The sequence below is a fragment of the Pleurodeles waltl genome, chromosome 4_1 (assembly GCF_031143425.1).
Source record: "Pleurodeles waltl isolate 20211129_DDA chromosome 4_1, aPleWal1.hap1.20221129, whole genome shotgun sequence".
In the NCBI taxonomy this organism is placed as follows: Eukaryota; Metazoa; Chordata; class Amphibia; order Caudata; family Salamandridae; genus Pleurodeles; species Pleurodeles waltl.
Genome location: NC_090442.1, coordinates 181807842 through 181829400, shown reverse-complemented (window position 1 = coordinate 181829400; position 21559 = coordinate 181807842). Strand labels below are relative to the sequence as shown.

Sequence of the window (21559 nt, the reverse complement as noted above, 5' to 3'; positions counted from 1 at the left end):
TGCCATTTCGACCTGGCAAGTGCACCCACTTGTCCGGCCGAAACCTTCCCCTTTACTGCATGAAGTCATCCCTATGGTAGGCCCAGGCAGCCGTATAGGCAGGGTACAATGTATTTAAAAAGTAGGACATGTACTGGTGTGTTTTACATGCCCTGATAGTGAAATACTGCTATATTCGTTTTTCACTGTTGCATTGCCTATCTCGCCCCCCAGAAGGTAACATGGAGATTGCCTTGAAATATTTTTTAAGTGTAATTTCCCATTGGTAGCAGATAGAGCTATGGAGTTAGTGTTCTCTGAACTCACAATATAAAAATACATATTTTGGCGAAGTTGTTTTTTAAATTGTAAGCTTGAAAATGCCACTTTTAGAAAGTGGGCATTTTTTTGCTTAACCATTCGGTGCCTCTGCCTGTCTGTGGAATACATGTCTGGGTCAAGATGACAGTTGGGCTGTTTGTGAATTCACTCTAGACAGTCACACAAAGGGAGGTGAGATGTGCCCTGGATTATCCTCATGGGTCTTCCTGAGCTAGTGTGGTGGGAGGAGCTGACACTTTCACCTGAATAGGGCTGTGCCTGTCCTTACACAAAGCAGACTCCAACCCCCTGAGTGTGTCGGGTGCCAGGGCAGGAAATGAATGGTCTTGTGCACTTCTAAGACTTTTCCTAGAAGTTTGCCTACTTCAAAGGCAGAAATGGGTATAAGCACTGAACCTCTGACCCCACAAAGTTAGAATTCTTCTGGACTGAGGACATTCTGCTAGGAAGAAGAACTGGATGCTGTAGGAGGGACTGCCACTCTGCCTGTTGCTTCGCTGTGCTGGCCTGCTGCTTGCTGCGTCTGTTCTGGGAGTGAAAGGACTGGATTTTGCTTCCTACAACCTGCTTCCAAAGGTTCTCCAGGGGCTTGGACTGAGCTTGCCTCCTGTTAAGAAGTCTTCAAGAACATCATAGACTTCATCTGCCGGATCCTGGGTTCTCTTGCTGACAATCCTGACTTGCCAAGTGGTGCAAATCTAGTACCTGAGCCCTTGGGAATGAGTTCTGGTGCTGTACCTGGGGTCCGTGCAACTCCGTGACCGGCCCGCATTCCCTTGCGAGTGGTGTCAGACTATTGGGAACGACTCCGTCAAGACATAGTGATAGCCCCAGTTGGAGCTATTGTGCTTCTAAGCACTTTACTAAGATTTAATCTTTAAAAATGCGTATCTTTACTTGTGAATGTTGGATTTTTGTCGTTTTGGTTTTGTTTCACTCAGATAATTATTGGCTATTTGTCTAAACTGGTATGGAGTACTTTTGTGGTGGTTTCACTGTGTGTGTGTGTGTGTGTGTGTGTGTGTGTGTGTACAAATACTTTACACATTGCCTCTGAGATGAGCTGGACTGCTTGGACCAAGCTACCAAGACGGTGGTGAGCAGGGGTTATGTTAGCTGTGTGCCTCCCATATCCCAATTAGAGTGAGGGTCCCTACTTGGACAGGGTGCAAACCACTGCCAACTAGAGACCCCATTTCTAACAGGCCTACAACCCTTTAAGTACAACCACCCCAAAAGGCCCACTGAATTTCGAAAAACCTGCCCTCGTCCTCACCTGGCTTTACCTTAACCAAGCCACTGTGCGCTTCTTATATTTTAAAAACATGAATATAGTGCTGATTTGTCCTACCTATGTTACGATGATTAGAGGATATTGTAGTACATTTCACCACCAAAGTAGAGATGGGAAGTCTTTATTAAGCACAGAGCACACAGGAGATGCACAACAGCCTTCCACAGCAGCCAGCAGACTATCTGACCATGGAGGCCTTTTGGTCACTATTACCAAACTCTGGGGCAGATGTATTTCCCTACTTCTTAACTATTGCAACATAAGGCACGTCCTGAGCAGTGAATGTTGACGCATGCTGTCTTATCCTGTAAAAGTTCAATCACGTCATTGTCACAACGTGCTACATGGCTAAGCACCTATAAGGGCCAAAAGGCGAGATCTATTAGCTGTGCCAATGCTTGTTAATAGTAGCCAGCATATTTAGGTTTCAAGTGAGCTTGTTCCAGAATGACTTGTTCATTTTACTACAAACTGTAACAAAGGTTTTCATCATGAGATAGTGGAGTGCTTTTAAGGCCTGTGTGATGTGCTCAAGTATTTTCAATTTTGATAGGAGCCTAGTGTAGTCTCAGTAATGTAGAATGTTTATGTTATCACTAAGAGCCTGATTTAGAGGTTGACGGGTGGGTTACTCTGTCACAAATGTGACGGTTATCCCATACGCTATATTACGATCATCTTCATAGGCTATGGTGAGATGGTAATACAGTGGCTGGGAAAGCCGTCACCCACATATGGGGCTGCCAACCCCCCAGGGGAAGCAAGTGTTCATTTATCTTGAGGACACCTATTGTCCTGTGTTCCCTATTGGGGTTCAGATCCCTCCGACGAGACGGGAGGCCCACCCGAAGGTGCTACAATGATTAATGTTTTCACAAACTCCTTGGTTCAGCCTCCCCACCAATGCCTTGTGATTGAACATGTCTCCGGCTGCTACACTTCCCACATGACCTTGAGAAAGCTTATGGTCCTTGCGATGGTTTGCAATGATATGTCTTCACCTGTGAGTAAAATGGCAGTACCCACACATGTGTGCCATCTGCATGCCCCTCAACTACCTTTTGAACCACTGATTAAGGACTAGGTACCTTGTTCACACTAATGAGGTCAAACACTTTCACTGTGCTCTGGGCACTGGAAAAAAAAGGTTAAGCTTTTTAACCAATAGCATTAAGGTAAGCTGCTTCAGAATGCTTTGTCATGACAGGCCTCTCATGAGGGGCTAAGTTACAGTCTGAGAGGGTGTGGCGTAACATACAGAGCTTCTGACTTTCGAGTTGGAAACTGGGTTTGAGTCCCGACATCAGCTCTCCCAGATCCTACATAAAATATGCGGATGGGAACAAATAAAACTAAACAATGGCAATCTAAACCAAATTCAGAAGGGAAACAAAATTAAAATTGAATGCTGATCTGTAGTGGCAATGAAAATTACAAATGCCGATCTGTACTGAAGCCCACATCAGAGAAAACCATTAAGCACGCCCAGGCGAGGAGAGCAGGAAGGGAAGTGGGTGATCACGCTCAGAAAGCTAATAAACACAAACATCCTGAAACAGTAGCTGAGGCAAAATAAAAAGTAGTGCTCCGCAACTAACATAAATGGCCAGAAGGGAACTGATCCATGTAACTGGGCCAGTCTCCAGAGTGGAACAAAACAGCCAAAAGGCAGGACAAATGTAAGCTATTTGCCAAATAAGCAACTGGAATTTCAAAAAGCAGATGCTTGAACCAATGATAAGCGATTGGTGTGGGCAAAGCCCACAGAGTAGATAACTGCATGTCTCGTAGAGACGGTGCATGCACTGCCTAGGCTCAACCTAAAAAGAAGAAACCACAGCATTCAAAAACATATTCTTGATTTCAAAGAATTTAATATTTCATTTCTGAACAGCATTGACTAAAACATGCTAAACTGGTGTGTGCCCACTGAAAACATGTGACCCTGTGCTAGATTATAACCAGTAACCTCTGCTCAGCCAGCAGAGTCCATATGTCAGTGGAAGTTCAAATGTGAAATTGAGCAACATGCTGTAAATTGGTGAGCTAAAATTAAAAACTTAATGTCAATCCCTTGGCATTCACAAGCATTGGAGAGGCTCACAAATGTCCCAGTCCTGTCCCAGAAGAAAAGGTTGATATTTAGACACGCCTTCTTTAGGGTTCTGGGGACCAGAGAGTCAGTGACCGTAAAAGGAGTAACTGCATCTCCCTTTGATCTCGAGTTGTCCCTCCACTCCCCACCAATACCAGCTATTCCTTCTATCCCTTCGCTGACACCCCTGCATTGGAACAGTACCAGATATAAAGCAGGACCTGTTCTTGATGGGGTTATTCCATATCATCACAGACACAGTAATGTTTCCATTCCTCTGCTTTTAGGTAGAGATGGGCGAGCCGCTTAAAGCTCCAGCCAGATGTCTGGCTCTTGCTCAGCTCAAGGGTCTCTTGGAACCTTGAGCCCAAAACGAGCCGAACTTTCATGTAGCTTCTGCCTGCACTCTTGCTCTAGCCTCCTGCGCAGAGTTAAAAACAAAGCATCATAACATTTGTTGAAAAAAGGCAAATTTGTACAAAGAATATCTGGGATTAATCTCGGCTTCCCCTCCTAACTCTAATATTAGGCAAATATTTGTTTAAACAACCCCCCTTTTTACGGGCGAGCGCAAAGCGCTCCGTCCCGTGTTGTAATCTCTCTTTGGGCTTCAAACCACGCCCATGTCACGTCAGTGTCTTTCATTGGTTTGTGAGTTTGCCTTTTAAAATCTGCTTGCTTTCATTAGTGAAAGGCATGCATAAGTCTTTTCCGGTGTTTAACCCTCCTCGAGCGCAGCGACTAAGTACTGAAAACATACGAGGCTCCACGTTTTCCGTCTGGTTTCTGGACTACTTTTTCTCTTTTTTCGCAGCGCGATCTCGCTGGGCAGAAGTCGAGCGCTTTGCATAACATTGACCCTCTTACATAGTTAATTGCACTTTTGCCGGTTACATGGATAATTGCACTTTTGACTATAGGTTTCACTATGAGTGAACTTTTATTTCCCTTTGTGTGTCTGCTTTGCACTGATGGCAGCTGTCAGCTCGCTTATGTGAAACTTTTACTTTTCAGTTTATGTGGCAAGAAAAGTCCAGTTAGTTATGTGAAACAGTTTAATTTTCAATTTATGTGGCAAGAAAAGTCCGGTTAGGAGTTTACAATGCTAATTGCTCTAGCTCAGGCAAACGCGATACCGGTTGCATTGCAAATGCTTGTTTTTCATAGTCTCACTGAATTTATACTGTGATTTATTAATCTCACAGCTGCCACGTTAAAGAAATACTTTTAAAGAATGAATTGACTTTGTCATATTTTACTTGAGGTTTGTTGCATGATTTACATGGCAAACAAGGATTCGGCTCGTCCAAGGGCTCTTAAAGCCAAACCCAGACCCTTGGTTCGGCTCTCCCAGGTAACTTGTTGCCTCGCCCACCTCTGCATTTATGTGGCAGAGCAGTGCACTCCGTGTTGTGGTGCTGGTTTGCTTCCATTAAGTTTTGACACATTTAATAGAAATGATTTGGAAGCGAAATTCTCCGGGCTACTGTCAATATCCCATGTCCTGATATCTAATTTAAGTAGCATCGTCCTGATACCGAACCGGACACTTAACGACTACACTGTCTGGGTCACGCCTAGAAGAGGGGGTGCACACACATGAGTGGCCTTCTATCGAGGCACCCGTCTGAACATGTGTACTGTGTGGGTGGGGGGAGGGGGTCTGTGTGGAAGTTCACAGAGCCAAACTTTCCGAAAATGAGGTCGATTAGTGATCTGGAGTTTAAAGGGGGAAGGCGCATGAGTAGTGCACCGCTAGGTGGCGCAGCTGCACTGCCCGCTGCGACAGGTGAGCTCCTGTGACTTGAAATCCCCTGCACGTACCACTGGATCACACAGCAGCCGTCGGTGAAGCCGAGGTGGAATCTCCTATTGTACTTGGTGTGGTATTAAATCCGCCACATGCTCGGCCTGTCTTTATTCGCGGTGATTGTTTAAAGTTTCTCGTCTGCGTCTTCCGGTTATTGCGGGATGGAGCACACCCTTTAGCAGGTGTCTCCAGCCTTTTCTGTAGCTGAAGAGATACCAGTAGCTCTCACGCTACTCCTTGGAGATGCCTGGTTCCGAGCATCCAGTGCCTCTAAAGAAAGGAAGCGATCAGTCTGAAAGGACTAGCTGCAGACTAAAAAACACATCTTCTCACTATTGTTCCGCTGTGAGTTCTTTCCTAGAGAAAGATCGCCACCTAGAGCCATCAATTCGCTTTAGCGTTTGAATTATGACTTTTGCAGTATGTTCATCCCGCCCCAGTTCTCTCCACTGTTTGGGAATATTACGATTTGGGAATATTCTTAGATCACGTACAAGGTCAGAAGGCACGTCCCTATGGAAACAGCCCATATGCGTGCTCGTATTTGAAACAGAAGCGCTATTTCGCTAAGGTACCTGCTTGGGCACCGAACCAGAGGACATAGGAGACAGCCAGCATTGACAAATCAATAGGTCTGGCGTTGGCTACTGGGCTTTCGGATTTGCCAGTGCTTATTTCCTTGTAAATGTTTTTTTCCATGAAAACAGGCATTTTATGAAAAGCCTTGTTTAAAAGCAGAAATGTAAATAAATCATTAAAGCACACAGTGCAGCAGTACTCCTTGGCACTAACGGGGACTGATTATTCTGCAGATGGGCACATTGTACAGGATTCAAAATTCTGTCACTCATAGCAAGGTAAGCCAGTGGGTGAAGTGGGCTGACCACGTGCCCCATGTATGCTGTGGTAGGGCAGAAGCAAAACGTGAATGACACTGCAGCAGAACGAGGATGGCGAGGACTGACTGAAAGCCCCTTGGAAGCATGCATAGGATTTATATTTTTATTAAAAACAACAAGATCTTGGCTAACGCCAGAATTAATAAAAATGCAAGAAAGGATTTATAAATATGCAAGAAAGGATTTAAGGGTACTGGAAGCAAGGTTAAATGTATGAAGCAGGATCTAGGGAAAACAAATGTATTTGGGGTGTAGACAACGAAGGGAAAATTGGATAATCATGAGTGGTCTTAATGCCATCTACCAAGAAAAGGGTATTAATGCACGTATCGTGATTGTTGTTTATCACTCTCCGTTGGGGGGGGGGGATCGGTAAAAGCGTACTTGCTACCTTGTGCAGCTGTGCGTAATAAGTCAAGTCTCATCATTTTCGCGCACAGTCATGTTCACTATTAAGCCTTTCAGACCCCATCAGTCCTGGATGAAGGATGCTGGACCTGACAGTAGGCCGGACCGCTGCTGACACACGGATTATTACCTGGCGACCGCGACTCCTTAAAACATGTGCTCCGATTCCTCGTGAGGATTAGTTGTTTATCAGCCTGAACACTTGGCCCTTAGTTTCCCATTTAACCCAGAATCCAAATCTGTACCCGTGATGGACTCATGTTTGAAACCTATTAGAATGAATTTTACTTATTTGCTATCTCAGGCCTGCGTGCCAGTAGAAACGGCGAACAACGTGTGGGCTGACAATTGGGGTAAATACACCAATTTTAACTGAATGATATGTAATGAGTTCTTGTCATTAACCAGATGTCAGTACGCGGTACTGAAGTGATTTGTGTATAAAAACTAAACAAGTGGGACTCTGACTGCACTTATTCTAAAAAAAAAACGTCCATTGTTAAAGCATCCACCACAGTGTTAGACTGCTGGATTTCTGTTTTTTATAGAATCATAACAAGTGTATGTTTGTGTCTGCAGCCTGAATATGTTATTGGAGACAGCCCATCAACGAGGTGGGATGTTTCGAGACATAAGAAGGGTCGAAATGTTGGCATCCAAGGGGAAAATGTCGTGAACACCCACAAACTCACAAGTGTGCAGATTTCTATAAACATTTTGCAGCTTGCTTTCCACTCTAGGACAAATGTTTATTTTACTACTAGAAAAGATGACATAAGGGTGCATCCCATGTTTCAGGCAGATTTTGGCAACAGCATTGCTCCACGGGGAAAAATAACTCTTTTTCTTTCTCTTTTAATGTGCTTTTGCACATTTCTAAATGCATACTCCAGAGTATTACCCGCTGTGCATTGGAATGCGCATGAAGGTCTACAAATACACCTGGAAATGATTTTCATCCAAAGGTGTAACAATGCCTGACTCTATGCAAATCATAAACCTAAGTGTTGTAAGCAAAGAGCCTTTCTTAGTAAGTAGGAGTCAGGTAGCCAGTTCACGTAGGATAGAGGTTGTAGATTTATGTAAAAGGTTACCGGATAAGTTACAAGTTACTTAATAAGGAGACCCCGCCAGGAGCAGCATCCTCTCTGCTCAGCCAACTCTCTCTGTCAAACTCCTCCAGTCACTCACCAAAATGCCATGACATCACACACTGGCTGAGCAGAGCACATTGGAGCTGTGCACAGAATGCATCACAAGCATGGCAGATATGAACACTAAGTCGCTGCTTTGTAGATGCACTCCTTTTTATGAATCTGGTGTATTGAGGTGAGACATCTCTGCAGATCACCAGTTAGTCCTCAAATGAAAGGTGATGCTTATTCTGCAGCCCCCGACTCTAGAAGGAAATCTAGGAGTCTGATGGGAGTTGGAACAGTGCAGCGCCTTGCCGAGATGGACGGTACTTTTACCTTGATTGCACATGATGTCGAGCTGCACATGGCTTGGCAGAATTCAAGCAAAATGGTTGCAGTGTTACAGCAGAGTGTCAGCTTGTGCAGCCTCCTGGAAAGTGTTATACTGTCGATCCAGACCACGTTACATTTCTCTAAAACTGCCCGAGGCAAAAGACACAAATAGCTGTGAATTTTAACCGAATTGCTAGAGATTCTTTGGTTTTATTTTCTTTTTATTCTCTTGCAGTTATTTATTTCCCATTCATTACACTGGAAGCACATGTCCACTTGTACTCAAATAGAATATCCTAACAAGATGTGTCTAACTTACAGCTAGCTTATTTAGTAAAAATTCAAATTAAGCACGGAAGCTGCAGTTGGTTTTTAAACAAGTGTTCATACAGATCAGCTGTATGTTTCCCTCCGTCAGATGACCATGTACCTACGCTGTACCCTGCTGGCCAAGACCTCTCATCCCTAAACTTGCACCCGACGATGACAGTCTGGCCTATTGGGCAATCAGGCAGTGCCTGATGGGCTGGTGTGATAGGCCAGCACGTGGACCGTGCTCATGGCTGTTTGTGGGCCTGTTTTATGGTCTGCTAGGCCGGTTTTTATGTTGATTTCCCTGATATTAAAAAAAAACATTGCCTGCAGTAAGCTTAAATCCATACAGTTCTCTATACCTTGCAAAATACTTATAAAGGGTGTCTGTACAATTTCAAAACTGCCATAGTTCGTAAACATGAGCCACTTTTTAGCTTCCTGCTTCACTAATTAGGGCCACTTTTATTTCAGTGCCCAGGCATGTTTTCCATCCGATTGCGACCTTGCACCCCACAGTAGAGTGGGTATCGTTGAGATGCTGAAACACCTCTAGAAAGGCATGGGCATATGTTCAAATAGAACTGTGCGAACCAGGGTGTCATTCATCCTAGCATGAACCTGGTTAGAATTTCCATCATCTTGAAATAGTCATCAAATGTCACGTTGTTTGTTATGTTACAAAGATTTAATGGAGGACACTTTCGCAAGTGACCAGGCCTTTTAACGCTTTGGTGCAGAGATTATCTGCAGATGTGGGTCTACCATGCGAACTATGTGGAGATGTCTGTAGAAAACTCCCGATCCCAGTGGATAAATACGAGGTGGATGTGGGTTTTTCCCTCCAGGTTTGTTCCTTAGGGGTGGGGTCTTGCAACCTGCCATCAACACTCACATGGAGTAGACGAGAGTTTGAGATTTTACTGCATAGTGCCTCACAGCGGGATTGCACGCCTTCTGACCCTCTGCTTGAGTCAGCTGTGGAGCAGTAGTCCAACATTTATGGTCCAGATGGACCAGGTATTGCTTGGAATGATTTCTGCCTTTTCCTTTTTCGTTGTGCTTGTGGTTGTAGAGACTGTGGGTTGCTGGTAGCCCTAGAGTAGAGGCTCTTCATCTGAGCTTGGAAATTAATAGGGTAGTCTGTCCTGTCTTAAGTATGAAGACCAACTGCAATCTCTAGCTATTCAGTTCTAAGAGGCCTTTGCTTGGCTTTGTGCACATTTCCATGTTTTCCTGTGATTCCCTGATGCGTTATTATGAATGTTGAAGAAGGAGAAAGACTGTTCGAATACAATATTGAGACCTGATGAGACCCAAACACACTGGAATCTGAAACCAACATTACCAGTACATCGTCTTTAAGTAGGTCTTCTTTAGGTGATTCCGTTCTATGCAGTTACTTAATCGTGTTAATATTTTTTTTGCTTTTGCTTTGTGTGATATGAGTTGAATTGATGCATTCATCAGATGCCAAGTGGAGCCAGAGGAAACAGCAAAACAAGACAGACACTAGTTTGATTTCCTTCACGGTGTGACAGACAGACGGCCAGACTACTTATACGTAGGAATAACTGTTGCGCAACACGAGTTGGAAAATGTTCAGAACTCGGTGTCCTAGACTAAAGTCCCTTCTACTAGCAACATCTGCTTCTCAATCTGTTTAAAACATTTCTGTGCCACCATACTGCTTTTGAGTCGGCTCTTAATTTGTAAAAAATAAATAAAAGGAAGCGCCAGGGCCCTACTCGGACGGCCGCTGCAGCCTCATCACTCATTGCCCCTGCCAGCGCTGCCAGTCACAGAATCAACACAACTACCAGCCGTCGCACTCCTGCAAGTGTGACACTTCAGAATATTCCAGGCCACCCAGAGCTATAATAATGGTGTGAGCAACAGGGATTCCTTTTTTAATATATGTTGACGTGTTTAACACTGTTGTTATGCTCGTCTCAGAATTTGACGGACAGCGGCACTCTGTGGTGGACGGTCACTGGAGCCAGTGCGGACAATGAAGTGCTGGTGCTGAGCACTGGAAACCACTGGCTCAGATTAAGCACTGTCTTGAGTTGGGTCTACCTGGCACTTAGAACTAGAGTGACCAATTAAACCATGAATGACGTTTTTGGTATGCACTAAACAGAGTGAGTAGGACACTACAGTAAATGGTGAACAATGTACAGTGAGTGAGGAGTAGTATGCAGTGGCTGGGGAGCCAGAATACAGCGACCGAGAAGCAGGCAAAACATTGACCACTTGCCATGGTGAACTGATTTCACAGGGGTTGAGTGAGATTGTCCATTCACTGAACCTTGGACGAGTGTAATTATTTGCTGCTTGTCCTTTTGAACTGCAGGAATGTCTGCCAACTTCTGGAGAGAGAGCTTCATGAATCATAGAACAGAATTTTCACCTCCCCTTTGTCTTATGTGCTAACCAAACAGGCCTAGTGTTCACAAGGGTTGCTTTGCCTGTAGTGACATCATAACAATTAACAACCCAGTGGGACTGAGATGTCCACAGGGTCAGGGCACAGTGAAGCTGGCTGCTGAAAGGGTACTAAAGCTATGGCAGAGCCAGGTCTGGTTTGACAGCACAGTTGTCATCAGACTTAGAGCCTGAGTTAGAGCCTGGCAGATGAGTTACTCCATCACAACGGTGACGGGTTTCCTCTCTGCCGAACTATAAATCCCATTGTCTCCTATGGGATTTATATTTCGGCTGACACGATATCCATCATCGTTGTGAAGGAGTAACTCGTCCGTCAAGTTCTAAATCAGGCCATTAATCTGATCAACCTGAAAAGAAGCTTTCAAGAGCACTACACAAAGGAGCTTTGGCTCCACCCACATGCTGATAGCCAGGAGCACATGATTTGATTGAGCAGAAGTTGTGTGCTTTTTAAAGTCCACAAAAAAGTGCTTCCCCTTCACACAGCTTTGATTATTTTGTTTATCCAGCTGCCTGAGCGAGCAGCAATATGAGTCTGAGTCTGAACTTTAAGAAGCACATACATGGCATTGTAATGGTGTTAAAGTGTCTTAGATAACTAGATAAACCAATGTGCTTGTTTTTCTCTAGCAGTAGCACAGTTGGGAGGAGGGAAGTCATGAGGAATGCAACGCAGTCCCACTACCTCCCGCTTCCATCATTAACTTTAGACTTCAGTGCAGTGTTGCGTTTGATAGCAATATGGGCTGATGAGGACTACACTAATCTACTTGGATTCTGACATCTGACTTGACAGTGCATTTGTTGCTTGGCCTTATCTGATCAACATAAAAGGGATTTCAGAGTATTACTGAAATAGGGGCCTAGACTCCACCCCATGTTGGCTCCTGATTACGGGGTTTATTTAGGTCGACATTGTGTGCTTCCACTAAAAAGGCTGCTTGTACAGTACTTCTACTCGATACAGCAGAACTGAGTTGGTAATGGTTTCAACCCAGCAATCATGGCTACAGGCCTGATAATGAACTAAATAGGTCTGATATATTTATCATGGAAAGCATATGTTAAGGTCAATAGGCATGTAAGTGTGGATTGGTATTCCTCTATATTAAAACCTACAGATAGGTATTTGTTACAGTCTCATAGATTACCATAGTAGGGAAGTAGTGGGTTAATAGGTTCTAGTTATCCTATATGACAACCCAGGGGTTTAGAAGGTTTTCTCTGTGAAAATCCTTGTTAGTCCCCCCTAAGGGAGATGGTGTTTTGCTTAGCCAACTGTAGTTTTGTATACCTTACTTATTTTATGACTATGTGCTTGATGGTTGCTTTGTGGGAAAGCTTACGCTCAAAACTTTAGGCCTGAGTTAGTTATGGTGTCAAGAAATAGGTCTGGTTGGTTTACTGGGAAACTTTATGTCCCATGCTGTGGGTCTGGTCTGCTTATTATGAAACGTGGCAAAGGAAGTTAGTCTAGCTTAATTGTGAAAAGCTTTTGTTAAAGCTGTAAGCCTTCAACAGTTGGTTGTTATCACATCATGTTACAGGCTAAAAACAGATATTTTGTCATACTTTATCTCACAGACTACCTTAGTGGGCATGGGGTTTGTCACTGGCTAGGCACTCTGACAAAGCTTAGGTTTTTTTTCATTCTGATGATTCTTGATAGGCCCTTCTGAGAGCAGATGTATATTGTTATGCAAGCTGAATTTGTGTACATATTTGTAATTTTATAACTGTATGCAGGATGGTTGGCAGTTTATGTGTACTTACATAGGCCGATTTTGGGTAAGGTGTAAAGCCATGGTAAAGGATAAGGGCTTCATTGGTTCATTTATTATGAAATGTTACAACAAAGCCAGTAGGACTGACCTTGTTATTGTGAAAAGCATTTGTTAAATACAATAGGCTTTAAAGAATGGATTGTTCTTACACTGTGCTTAAGCCTGTAGGCAGGTATTTTTCACATAGAATTTCACTGTTTACCGTAGTAGGCAAGGTTTTGGGGGATCCACCTGAACAAACTGTGGCAACAGAAGACATGCACTACCAATCCTTGTAAGGCTGCCTTAGGAGAGATAGTACTTTGCTTTGCCAATTGTTATTTTGTATACATGTGTACTTTTATGTATGATGGTTAGCTTGTGGAAAGCTTAGGCTTAGTACAGTAGGCTTGAATTGGGTATGATGATAAGTCAGTAATAAAGGCTTACTGTTTATTATGAAAAGTGATGGTAAAGGCAGGGCACATGGCATTCTGATTATGAAAAGCACAGGTTAAAGTCAATAGGCATTTAAGGGTGGATTGTTTTTACTCTGAACTGCAACCTACAGATAAGTTTTTAGTTACATGAAATCTCGCAGATTACCTCAGTAGGCAAGGGTTTTGGTGTTGGTTACCACCTTCGACAAACCATGGGTACAGAAGATTTGCACTGTGAGAATCGTTGTTAGGGCCAGTTAGGAGAGATAGTAGCTTGCTTTGCCAATTGCAATATTGTAGAATGTGCAGTTTTACAACTGTATGCTTGACGGTTGCCTGGTGGGAAAACCTACGCCCAGTACAGTAGTCCTAAATTGGTTATGGTGACAAACCAGTGATAACAGCTAATGGTGTTGATTGAAATGCTGAGAAATGTTACACCAGATGCCATAGGCCTGGGGCCTGTTCATTATGAAAAGTTAAGTCATTTTGTTTAGTTTTGGTTTGTTTATTTTGATTTAGTTGTTTAAATTTTGTTAAATATTTTGTCAAAGTTAGGTTTTTTGTTACATGAAAACAAAAAGGCAGTAGGCCTGGCTTTTTATTTTGAAAAGCATATGGTAAAGCGAATAAGCCTCTAACAGTGAATCTTTATCACATTATGTTACAGGCCACTGAAAGATATTTAGTTACATGTAATGTCGCAGATTATCATTGCAGCAAAATGCTTTGACGTTTGACACCCACTCTGACAAACCTGAGAATAAACTTTCACTGTTGTGATTCTTTTTGGACCCTGTTAAGAAGGGTTGTATATTGTTTTGCTGACAGTAAATGTGTACATATTTGTAATTTTATAAATGTATGCCTGATGGGTGCCATTTTACGTGCTTTTCAGTAGGTCTGTGTTGTACATAGTGTCAAGCCATTGGTAAAGGCAAGAGGCCTTTTCAGTTTTCTGGGAAAAGATTCCTCAGATGTGATCTGTTTGTTATGAACAAAACAAGCAAGTCTTATTTACTGTGGAAGGCATGTGTTAAAGGCAGTAGGCTTTTAAGCGTGGATTACACTGTGCTAAAGCCTGTAAGCATATATTTTGTTTCATGGAATCTCGCAATTTACCATAATAGGCAACTGTTTTGTTGCTGATTACCTTATCAAACAAACCATGGGGATAGACAGTTTGCACGGAGGTAATCCTTATTAGGCTCTATTGTTGGGGATTTTCTATTTCTTGGTCAATTGTATTTTGTACATATTTGTAATTTTACTACTGTATACCCAATAGCTGCCTTGTAAGAAGGTTTATGACCAACACAGTATGTCTAAGTTAGTTTGGGGGAACCACCAATGATTAGAACATTGGAATGCTGGAGGCTCCATTGAAAACAATGGAGTGCTGCGGGCTTTTACTGGCCGGTAAAAGCTCGCAGCGCCAACATTCCAATGTTCGCTTTGTTCACAGCAACAGCTGTGAACAAAGCCTCACGGAGCCCGAGGGGATTTAAATCCCCTCGGGCTCCATGAACATTTTTGTTTTTTAATAGAACATTCTGCACTGTGTGGCAGAATGTTCTAATAGCCTTAGAACCCACCGTAGCGGGCTCTACCGGCTATTAAAGTCCCTCTCCCTTGTTAAATGCCCTCGCCTTCGGCTCGGGCATTTAACGCGGGGAGCGGGCCTTTAATAGCCGGTAGAGCCCGCTACGGCGGGTTCTAAGGCTATATAAAGGTTATAGTCTTAATTGTTTATTATGAAAAGTTATGTTAAGGGCAGTAGGCCTTATATATTGATTGTGAAACACATATGTTGAAGTTAATGCACATTTAAGAGTAGATTGTTATTACTCCATCTCCATGTTAAAGAACACAGATAGGTATTTTGTTACATGGAAACCGCAGATTAACATTGTAGGCAATGGTTTTGATTCTGGTTACCCCTCTGACAAACCATGATTTTAAAAGATTTGCACTGTCAGAATTCTTGTTAGACCCATGTAAGAAAGATAGTATTTTGCTTTGCCAATTGTAGGTTTGTATACTATCTAATTTGTATGACTTGGATGCCTGATAGTTGCCTTGTGGGAAAGCTTAAATTCAGTACACTAAGTTCACTAGGAAAAATATTTCTAGTGCCATAGGTCTGATCTATTTATTATAAAAGTAATGATAAACCCAGTAGACCTGATATATTTATTCTGAAAGTCATATGTTAAAGTCAATAGGCATCTAAGGGTGGATTGTTATTTCTCTGTATTGAAGTCTACAAAAAGTAGGGAAAGATTATAGTGTTCGTTATCACTTCTGATAACCTTGCAGTGAGAATATTTGCACCATAACAATTCTTTCTACAATCTCTTATCTGTCTGCCAGGATCTTGTAATTATTTAAAAAAATCATTAAACAATACATATTTACAGAATATATATCCATATAGATACACAGAGTGCCTTTGGGTCTGCTCTATTCTGTCATTTGTGTTTCTGAGTGTCATTTATACTCCGCTTCCATCCATGATAGCATACTACACAGGGTAATGGCTCAGTCGACTTCAGTCATTGGCACTCTTGCCCCATAAAAAATAGCATTTTCTGATTGCATATGTATATACTCCTGAAAATGAGCGTGCTTCTGTGTCAGGACTGATTGGCCATTACTTTAGTTTTCAGTTTCCTCCTTTTGTAGTTACTTTTTCATTGCTCTTTTTATTTAAATGTTTCTTAAAAGGTTACTCTAGCTGTCCAAGCAGTGCTGACCGGCTACCTTTTTGCCGCTCACTTAATTTACAGTGCACCACATCCACGCGTCCACTTCCTCCCAACCAGGAGACCATTATGGAACACTGCTGTCCATAGTGTATCCTTGTTTGGTTCTAAACGTGGTGCTAATGCTGAAACTTTAAAGCAACAATAGACTAGTTTAGTTTAGTTTAAGGAATGTATAGAGCGCATGGCTATCCGAAGGCTTCACAGCGCTGAAAGGTAGGTCATAACACAAAACATAAACCCAGGGGGTTGCCTATACAGAAAATAAGAATGTCTTCAATTTCTTACGAAAGGAGAATTCTGAATGTTCTCGGCGGAGTTCCAGTGGAAGGGAATTCCAAAGGTGTGCAGCTTTAACTGAAAAGGAATTGCCTCCCCATATAGTTTTCTTGAAACGGGGAGTATAAGCCAACAAAGCAGCGGAGGATCTGAGTGGCCTTGCAGGGATATAAAATGACATACATTGCCTAAGGAATCTAGAACCCTTATTATGCAGAGCTTTATGTGTCATACATATGGCCTTAAAATTAATCCGTCTTTCCATCGTTGAGTTTGAGTTTACTAGCTACTATTTGCAGTACCTCTGCACGACGGACACCTGCTGCTATGTTAGGTTTCATTATTGCAAGCATATGTCTCCCTTGTTTAGACAGCAGCATTAACATAAGTAGAAAAAAGAAAACATGAGGAGCAGGTGACTATGAGTGAGGGGAGACTACAGTCAGTGAGGAGCAGGCTACTAAGAGTGAGGGGGGACTACATTCAGTGAGGAGCAGGCTACTAAGAGTGAGGGGGGACTACATTCAGTGAGGAGCAGGCTACTAAGAGTGAGGGGGGACTACATTCAGTGAGGAGCAGGCTACTATGAGTGAGGGGGAGACTACATTCAGTGAGGAGCAGGCGGCTATGAGTGGGGAGGGCTACATTCAGTGAGGAGCAGGCTACTATGAGTGAGGGGGGACTACGTTCAGTGAGGAGCAGGTGGCTATGAGTGAGGGGGGAGACTACAGTCAGTGAGGCGCAGGAGACTGAGTGAGGGGGAGACTACATTCAGTGAGGAGCAGGCGGCTATGAGTGAGGGGTAGACTACAATCAGTGAGGCGCAGGAGACTGAGTGAGGGGGGACTACAATCAGTGAGGAACAGGCTACCATGAGTTAGGGGGGACTAAAGTCCATGAGGCGCAGGCTACTATGAGCATGGGGGAGACTACCGTCAGTGAGGGGCAGGCGACTATGAATGAGGGGAGACTACAGTCAGTGAGGAGCAGGCGGCTGTGAGAGAGGGGGGACTACAGTCAGTGAGGAGCAGGCTGCTATGAGTGTGGGGGAGCCTGCAGTCAGTGAGGAGCAGGCGGCTATGAGTGAGGGGGAGACTACAGTCAGTGAGGAGCAGGATACTATGAGTGAGGGGAGACTACAGTCAGTGAGGAGCAGGCGACTATGAGTGAGGGGGGACTACAGTCAGTGAGGAGCGGGATACTATGAGTGAGGAGGAGACTACAGTCTATGAGGAGCAGGCGACTATGAGTGAGGGGGAGCCTACAGTCAGTGAGGAGCAGTCGACTATGAGTGGGGGGAGCCTACAGTCAGTGAGGAGCAGGCGGCTCTGAGAGAGGGGGGACTACAGTCAGTGAGGAGCAGGCGGCAGTGAGGAGCAGGCGGCTATGAGAGAGGGGGGACTACAGTCAGTGAGGAGCAGGCGGCTATGAGTGAGGTGGAGACTACAGTCAGTGAGGAGCAGGCGGCTATGAGTGAGGGGGAGCCTGCAGTCAGTGAGGAGCAGGTGGCTATGAGTGAGGGGGAGACTACAGTCAGTGAGGAGCAGGCGGCTATGAGTGAGGTGGAGACTACAGTCAGTGAGGAGCAGGCGGCTATGAGTGAGGGGGAGCCTGCAGTCAGTGAGGAGCAGGTGGCTATGAGTGAGGGGGAGACTACAGTCAGTGAGGAGCAGGCAACTATGAGTGAGGGGGGACTACAGTCAGTGAGGAGCAGGCGACTATGAGTGAGGGGGGACTACAGTCAGTGAGGAGCAGGCTACTATGAGTGAGGGGGGACTACAGTCAGTGAGGAGCGGGCTGCAGTGAGCAAGTAGGTTTGATGGAGTGAGTGGGAGCAGGCTGCATTGAGGTAAGAGTTGGCTACTATGAGGCAGGAGACTATAGTGAGTATCATTTGTTGATGAATGAGAAGTTGAGTGCGGAGGAGGTAGAGTTGGTGACGACTCACTGATTGAAAACCTGGGCATTTCCCGTACAAGCCCCCAGGACACAGCAACCAACTCTTGCTATTTTCAGGCCAAAGTGAGGGCAGGGAGTTTCTGGCCGCTATATGCCTGGGCATTGTGCTAAAACGCCTTCTGTTTTGTCTCTGTTCTAGGTACGTTACCCTGTCTCCCGTAGCCACCTAGAAGTAAACGCCCAGTGGTAGGCACCGGGCGGTTACCGTCGTGTTTTGTCTTCTCTTTTGAGTCCTGTGGGATCAGCTAGCCTGCCTACAAGTGCAGTGCTAATGTGGGACTCCCCTTTTCCCCCTTTCCCCCTCTTGTATGCCTCATACCAGTCCCCGCCACACAATGAACATTTTTCTTGCGTTTTTTTCCCATTGTTACTCGTGTGATTTGCATCATCTCTCAAAAGCTATTTTGAGATGTGTGACCTCCTGTGTGTTACCCCTCCCACCCTGTGGGTGGTGAACCTCAATCCCTGGCACCTTAGCCATGGCACTGTAGAACCCCACGGCAGGCCGCTCGTGCTTTCAGAATGTCTAGTTTGTACTTGCCTTTTAGGACAATCGTGATGCCCTGGAACTCTGCCTTTGACGCTCATGTGGAATCAACTTTTCAATACTCGCTGCTGTCTTTTGCGCGTCCATGCTCACGATGGTCAACGTGGTTCTCCCAAAAAAAAACATTCAAGGTTCCCATCTTCTGCTGATGCCCTGCACACTTGGGCTCAACACCTTGTCAGTTGTGTTCATTATTGTTTGCAGGTGGTATTTGGTACTTGCAGCTTCATTTATGAAGTGTAGCAAACCTAGTAGTAGCAAGGCCCGCTTGGCTTTGCGAGCCGTCCACTGGGTTGCAAGGCTGGAACTGGGCCCAGTCTTTTTGCAGCTGACTTTGACGTCCATGACACTGAATCTCACCCAGACTGTTGACCATGGGTCACAGACACCTCAAGCTTCGTTTTTTATGTATTTATTTTTTGTCCAGAAGTACATGCATCAAGCGAAGTCATCGCTGCATTTACCCCTCTAAAGGATTTGTCTGCCACCTACATCAGTTCCCAAACCTGAGGCTTGCAAAAGATCACTTCACAATTATTATTTTTATAAACACATTTTATTGTGTTTTTAATTTTATAAATAAAAGCAGTAAGGGTTTTCAGCAACATCCATGCATTATCTAACAGTAATACACCTTTACATTCCCGCCAAGGGGGTGAAGCTAGGACTTCCCACCTGCCCGAGGTCAGGGCCGTGTATAAGCCAGCATTGGGCAGTTGTTGGGTGCTCCTCTATATGCCCTGGTAGGCCTTTCATGCCCCCTATTAACCACATTTTTCGGCCATCATGCACCAATCCATATCCGGCATCCATTCCATGATCGATGCCAGCATTCAACCCCTCCCCCCCACACACACAACCCCAGATCACCTGGTGATGTTTCGCTTCACAACTGCCACGCCCAGTGCAACCACAGTTTGAAGTATTTTGGTGTTGTCTATTCTTCCTATATGTTGTGTACAAACCATTTTGCAGTTCTATGTATCGGCAGTTCTGTCACTTGTGCCATGTTTCCTCTATTGCCCTCTAATAGCTCGATCCTTTGGACAGGTCCAGAGCGTGTGGAAGGTAGGGTCCCTTTGGCCACAGTCCCTTAAACACCTTCCTGTTCAGTTTTCCCCCATTTTATATAGGTGTGATCTGCAATAATATGCATATGTAGGACATAGAATTGGACCCTTCAGAATCCGTTTTGATGGCGATTTCATGTGGGACTCACAGTGCCTCCCCCCATTCCCCTTCTTCAAATGTACCTAGCTCTTTTTTACCAATTTGCTTTTAGCTTCTGGGGGACTTCTGGAGCGTTGTTAAGTATTTTTTATAGACTAGAAACACTGTTTTTTTCTGGTTAGAGGGTGCAGCAGCAGCCTGTCTTCGAGGGGGAAGACTCAACCAGTTTTATGCCTTGCAGGATATGAGAGTGTAGGGGGTGTCTGATTTGAAAGTATTTGTACTGTTCTGTGGCTGCTGAGTGGTAATCCCTACTGAAGGATTTGTAGGAGCTCAGATCTCCTCATGTCCACGGTCACCTAGCTTCAAGATTCCTATTGTGTCCACTTCCGTGAAGCCCTCTGAGTTTCCGACCGCCTTCAGGGTGTCATGGTCCCAAAGTGGAATTTTCACCATAATGGTATCTTTCCATCCAACATATGCCATTGCTTCTCTCCATACAGAGACCACTGTGTCCTCATAGAATGGAAGTTCCCCCGGGGCTGGGCCCTGTAGTAGGGTGGGTGCCCACTAGTGGCCATGGCATGTCTGCCTGCCCTGATTATAGGCTCATCTTGGGCCGCAAACACCCAGGTGTTGACTGTTCCTAGTTATGCAGCCAAGTAGTACTTTCTAATGTCTGGCACAGCTATCCCTCGATCATGTATCCCCCTGTTAGCTTGTGGAGCGCTACGTGCAGAGAACCTCCATTCTACATGAGCAGCCTCAGTTCACCATCTAGTTTATGGAAGAGTTCAGCAGGTTCCCAGTATGTGGTATTCTGCATGGCATAAAAGAATCTATGCAGTGGCAAAATTTGAAGTAGGGCTGCTCTGCCCATTAGCGAACGCGTCTGCCAGTGATTGACATCTTGCTTAAATGACAGTATTGCAGACGGTACAGGTTCGCTTTAAGTAAGGAATCTGTCACGGCGTTTGGTTATGTTGATACCAAGTTTTTTGAAGCCCTCGAGTGTCCAGTGCAGTATACAGTCAGGTGGGAGGCGTGGCGTTTCTCTCATGAGGGTGTACATTTGGGATTTACCCCAGTTTATAGTGTACACGGATTAGCTACCAAAGATTTTAAATACTTGTAAGAACCTAGGAACTTTTGTTCAGGGTTGGCTTTGTAAAGTAAGATATTGTTTGTGTACAGCGATATCTTGCCCTCCCAAGTGTCTGCCCATTTCAGTACTTGGAAGAGCTGGTCCTTCCTGACCCACGCAGCAAGGGTTTGTAGTGACAGAGCGAACATCACGGGAGATAATGGCCATCCCTCTATAGCTCTCCTGTCCAGTTTGAATATGCTGGAATCCATCTTATTGCGTCTTACACTGGCAAGCGGCTGTCCGTATAAGACCTCCACCCCCCACCCATAGCAGGAGTCAAACCCCAGTTTTTCCAGCAAGGCAAACATTCAAGCAGGTAGCGTGTCAAATGCCATGGTGCCATCAAGCGACATTGTTTCCAGCACTGTGCATGTCAGTTCTAGAACTCCATATAGGCAGAGTAGGTTGGGTTTGTACCTCTGTTGGGCAT

The 21559-nt window shown here is 44.5% G+C and overlaps 1 protein-coding gene across 6 annotated transcripts in view; it reads left to right on the top strand.

Moving 5' to 3' along the window:
- HIPK2 (homeodomain interacting protein kinase 2) overlaps window positions 1-21559 on the top strand; it is a 329092-nt gene that overhangs the window by 260866 nt on the left and 46667 nt on the right. The gene's annotated exons all lie outside the window — the stretch shown is intronic.